This window comes from Aegilops tauschii, chromosome 7, assembly GCF_002575655.3.
Source record: "Aegilops tauschii subsp. strangulata cultivar AL8/78 chromosome 7, Aet v6.0, whole genome shotgun sequence".
NCBI lineage: Eukaryota > Viridiplantae > Streptophyta > Magnoliopsida > Poales > Poaceae > Aegilops > Aegilops tauschii.
The window spans coordinates 244510089-244516195 of NC_053041.3; positions in this window are offsets into that span (position 1 = coordinate 244510089).

Consider the following 6107-nt stretch of genomic DNA (forward strand, 5'->3'; position numbering starts at 1 on the left):
AGCCAATGGGGTATTTACATGTTTACAAGACACAAGGCCCATTTGGGCCTGCAAGCCGAGCGGGCGGTCAAGGCTTGCAAGTGGGCTGCCCCTTTGAACTTGCTTCGCTTCCTTCCCGCGCTTGAGGCTTGCTGTTGCTGCTGACAATCCCTCCCGGACAAGATGCAGCTTGCCCCCAAGCCGGCGCGCGAGGGAATGATGCGTCTCCAATGTATCTATGATTTTTAATTATTTCATGATATTATATTATCTATTTTGGATGTTTTATATGTATAAATAAGCTATTTTATATTATTTTTTGGACTAACCAGTTAACCTAGAGCACAGTGCTAGTTTCTGTTTTTCCTTATTTTTGAGTTTTGCAGAAAAGGAATATCAAACGAAGTCCAAACGAGCTGAAAATTTACGATGATTTTTTATGGACCAGAAGAAGCCCTCTAAGCACAAGAGTTGGGCCAGAAAAGTCCCGAGTCAACGACAAGGGTGGAGGGCACGCCCCCTGCCTTGTCGCTGACTCGTGGACTCCCCTGACGTGAAACCGACGCCAAAAATTCCTATAAATCCAGAAACCCCTAGAAAGAAACCTAGATCGGGAGTTCCGCCGCAAGCCTGTGTAGCCACGAAAAAATAATCGGGAGCCCGTTCTGGCACCCTGCCGGAGGGGGAAACCATCATCGGTGGCCATCTTCATCATCACGGCGCTCTCCATGACGAGGAGGGAGTAGTTCACCCTCGGGGCTGAGGGTATGTACCAGTAGCTATGTGTTTGATCTCTCTCCCTCTCTCTCTCTCGTGTTCTTGATTTGGCACGATTTTGATGTACGGCGAGCTTTGTTATTATAGTTGGATCATATGATGTTTCTCCCCCCTCTACCTTCTTGTGATGAATTGAGTTTTACCTTTAAGGTTTCACTATTACCGGATTGAATACTATTATGGATTTGAGAACACTTGATGTATGTCTTGCGTGGGATACCCATGGTGACAATCGGGTATTCTATTGATTCACTTGATGTATGTTTTGGCACTCAACTCGCGGATTCCCGAGGTGACATTGAGGTAATCTACGCATAGGGGTTGATGCATGTTTCCGTCCTTGTTTCTCCAGTAGGAATCTTGGGGCACTCTTTGAGATTCTTTGTGTTGGATTGAATATTATGAATCTGAAGTTGTTTGATGCATGTCGTATAATTGACCCACGGATACTTGTGGTGACATTGGAGTATCTAGGTGACATTAGGGTTGATTGATGTGTGCCATATGGTGTTATTTTACTATGAACTCTAGGGTTGTTTGTGACACTTATAGGAATAGCTCAATGGATTGATCGGAAAAAATAACTTTGAGGTGGTTTCATACCCTAAGCAATTTCATCTTATGTTCTCCGCGATAGTAACTTTGGAGTGACTTTTGTCACACGTAGAGGGATTGCCATATGATCTAATTATGTTATCATTGTTGAGAGAACTTGCACTAGTGAAAGTATGAACCCTAGGCCTTGTTTTCAAGCATTGCAATACCGTTTTCGCTCACTTTTACCACTTGCTACCTTGCTATTTTTATATTTTCATATTACAGAAACCTATATATACTATCCATATTACACTTGTATCACCATCTCTTCGCCGAACTAGTGCACCTATACAATTTACCATTGTATTGGGTGTGTTGGGGACACAAGAGACTCTTTGTTATTTGGTTGCAGGGTTGTTTGAGAGAGACCATCTTCATCCTACGCCTCCCACAGATTGATGAACCTTAGGTCATCCACTTGAGGGAAATTTGCTACTGTCCTACAAAACTCTGCGCTTGGAGGCCCAACACGAGTCTACAAGAAGAAGGTTGCGTAGTAGACATCAAGCTCTTTTCTGGCACTGTTGCCAGGGAGGTTAGTGCTTGAAGGTATATCTTTAGATCTTGCAATCGAATCTTTTAGTTTCTTGTTTTATCACTAGTTTAGTCAATAAAAGAAAACTACAAAAAATGGAATTGAGGTTGCCTCATATGCTTCATCTTTTTAATATTTTTCGTGAAAATGATGGAAAGGAAAATTGTGCTCAGGTGTTAGAGGAAGAAGTCTATAAAATGTTTGACACTAAATCTTTGAATGATGAGCATGATTGCAATGTTGTTAGTATGAATTCTTTGAATATCCATGATGCTAATGATATGCAAAGCCATAAGCTTGGGGATGCTATGTTTGATGAAGATGATTTTTTTCTCCCCCAAGTTTTGATGAGGAAATTTATTATGATGATAGCATGCCTCCTATTTATGATGATTATGATGATGAAAGTGGGTTTGGAAGAGTGTCAACTCTAGGTAATGATCCCACTATTTTGGAGGGTGTTGAATCTTTTCACAATATTGATAAAAGTGGATTTGGAGAGGTCATGACTTTATTTAGTAATGATTCCACTATTTTGGAAGAGGTTCCAATTGATTATGAGAACAAAGTTGCTATCTATGATGTTTACTGTGATGACATGTATGCTATAAAGAATAATGATAACCATGAAACTTGTCATCATGATTTTAATTTTCAATTGGATATTGCCTCACATGATAGTTATTTTGTTGAGTTTACTCCCACTATTCATGAGAATAGAATTGCTTATGTGGAGAGTAATAAAAATTATATGCTTATGTATCATGAAAAGAATGCTTTATGTGATAATTATATTGTTGAATTCATTCATGATGCTACTGGAAATTATTATGAGGGAGGAATATATGCTTGTAGGAATTGCAATAATATCACGTTTCCTCTCTATGTGTTTAAAGTGTTGAAGTTTTACTTGTTTTGCCTCCCTATGCTAGTTGATTCTTGCTCCCAAAAGTTATTTGCTCACAAAATCCCTATGCATAGGAAGTGGGTTAGACTTAAATGTGCTAGTCATATTCTTCATGATGCTCTATTTGTGTTTCAATTCTTATCTTTTACGTGAGCATCATTGAAATCATCATGCCTAGCTAAAAAGGCATTAAAGAAAAGTGCTTGTTGGGAGACAACCCAATACTTATACCTACTATTTTTGTGTGTTCACATGATTAAGCTATGGTAGTAATCATGTTTTATAGCTTTTGTTTCAACAAAGTGCCAAGTAAATCCTTTAGGATAGTGTGGATGATAGTTGACTTGATTCTGTGCAAAAACAGAAACTTTTGCGTCCAGTTGCAGAATTCTGAAAATTCACTGAAGCGTGATAAAATTCCGAATGTTTTACACAAGATTGATATACAAATTGCCTCTCTTGTCCTAATTTTTCAGAAGTTTTGGAGTTACATAAGTATGGAAAGTACCCATATTACTACAGACTGCTCTGTTTTTGACAGATTCCGTTTTTTATGTGTTGTTTCCTTATTTTGGTGAAATCTATGAGTAGTATCGGAGGGTATGAACCATGGAGAAGTTGGAATACAGTAGATACAACACCAATATAAATTTAGAATGAGTTCACAACAGTACCTAAGTGGTGATTTGCTTTATTATACTAGCGGAGCTTATGAGTTTTCTGTTAAGTTTCGTGTTGTGAAGTTTTCAAGTTTTGGGTAAGGATTTGATGGACTATGGAATAAGGAGTGGCAAGAGCCTAAGCTTGGGGATTCCCAAGGCACCCCAAGGTAATATTCAAGGACAACCAAGCATCTAAGCTTGGGGATGCCCCGGACGGCATCCCCTCTTTCGTCTTCGTTCATCGGTAACCTTACTTGGAGCTATATTTTTATTCACCACATGATATGTGTTTTGTTTGGAGCGTCATTTTATTTTATTTTGTTTTGCTTGTTGTTTGAATAGTTTCCCAAGATCTGAAATTCTTAAATGTTAGAGAGTCTTCACATAGTTACATAATTATTCGACTACTCATTCATCTTCACTTATATCTTTTGGAGTAGTTTGTCATTTGCTCTAGTGCTTCACTTATATCTTTTTAGAGCACGGCGGTGGTTTTATTTTGAAGAAATTGATGAACTCTCATGCTTCACTTATATTATTTTGAGAGTCTTAAACAACATGGTAATTTGCTAAGGTTATGAATTTATATTAGTCCTAATATGATGGGTGTCCAAGAGGGATATAATAAAAACTTTCATATAAAGTGCATTGAATACTATGAGAAGTTTGATTCCTTATGATTGTTTTGAGATATGAGGATGGTGATATTAGAGTCATGCTAGTGAGTAATTGTGGATTGGTAGAAATACTTGTGTTAAAGTTTGTGATTCTCGTAGCTTGCACGTATGGTGAACCCTTATGTGATGAAGTTGGAGCATGACTTATTTATTGATTGTCTTCCTTATGCGTGGCGGTCGGGGACAAGCGATGGTCTTTTCCTACCAATCTATCCCCCTAGGAGCATGTGCGTAGTACTTTGTTTCAATGACTAGTAGATTTTTGCAATAAGTATGTGAGTTTTTTATGACTAATGTTGAGTCCATGGATTATACGCACTCTCACCCTTCCACCATTGCTAGCCTCTCTAGTACCACGCAACTTTCGCCGGTGCCTTAAACCCACCATATATCCTTCCTCAAAACAGCCACCATACCTATCTATTATGGCATTTTCATAGCCATCCCGAGATATATTGCCATGCAACTTCCACCGTTCCGTTTATTATGACACGCTTCATCATTGTCATATTGCTTTGCATGATCATGTAGTTGACATCGTATTTGTGGCAAAGCCGTCCCATGTGAGGAAAAGATGATGGAGACTATGATTTCCCCACAAGTCGGGATGAGTCTCCAGACGAAAAAGAAAAAGAAAAAAAGAGCCCAAACAAAAAAAGAGAAAATGAAAAATGAGAGAAAAGAGAGAAGGGGCAATGTTACTATCCTTTTTCCACACTTGTGCTTCAAAGTAGCACCATGATCTTCATGATAGAGAGTCTCATTATTTTGTCACTTTCATATAATAGTGGGAAAATTTCATTATAGAACTTGGCTTGTATATTCCAATGATGGGCTTCCTCAAATTTCCCTAGGTCTTCGTGAGTAAGCGAGTTGGATGCACACCCACTTAGTTTCTTTTTGAGCTTTCATACACTTATAGCTCTACTGCATCCGTTGCATGGAAATCCCTACTCACTCACATTGATATCTATTAATGGGCATCTCCATAGCCCGTTGATACGCCTAGTTAATGTGAGACTATCTCCTCCTTTTGTCTTCTCCACAACCACCATATTCTATTCCACCTATAGTGCTATATCCATGGCTCACGCTCATGTATCGCGTGAAAGTTGAAAAGGTTTTAGAACATCAAAAGTATGAAACAATTGCTTGGCTTGTCATCGGGGTTGTGCATGATTTGATTACTTTGTGTGATAAAGATGGAGCATAGCCAGACTATATGATTTTGTAGGGATAACTTTCTTTGGCCATGTTATTTTGAGAAGACATGGTTACTTTATTAGTATGCTTGAAGTATTATTGTTTTTATGTCAATATTAAACTTTTGTTTTGAATCTTATGGATCTGAACATTCATTCCACAATAAAGAAAATTACATGGATGAATATGTTAGGTAGCATTCCACATCAAAAAAAATCCTGTTTTTATCATTTACCTACTCGAGGACGAGCAGGAATTAAGCTTGGGGATGCTTGATACGTCTCCAACGTATCTGTATTTTTTTTATTGTTTCATGCTATTATATTATCTGTTTTGGATGTTTTATATGCATAAATATGCTATTTTATATTATTTTTGGGACTAACCTATTAACCTAGAGCCCAGTGCCAGTTTCTATTTTTCCTTGTTTTTTGAGTTTTGCAGAAAAGGAATATCAAAACGGAGTCCAAACGAGCTCAAAATTTGCGGTGATTTTTTATGGACCAGAAGAAGCCCCCGAAGAACAAGAGTTGGGCCAGAAGAGTCCCGAGTCAACGACAAGGGTGGAGGGCGCACCCACCCCCCTAGGGCGCCCCCTTGCCTTGTCGCTGACTCTTGGACCCCCCTGACGTGAAACCGACGCCAAAAATTCCTATAAATCCAGAAACCCCCAGAAAGAAAACTAGATCAGGAGTTCCGCCGCCGCAAGCCTCTGTAGCCACGAAAAACCAATCGAGAGCCCGTTCTGGCACCCTGCCGGAGGGGGAAAC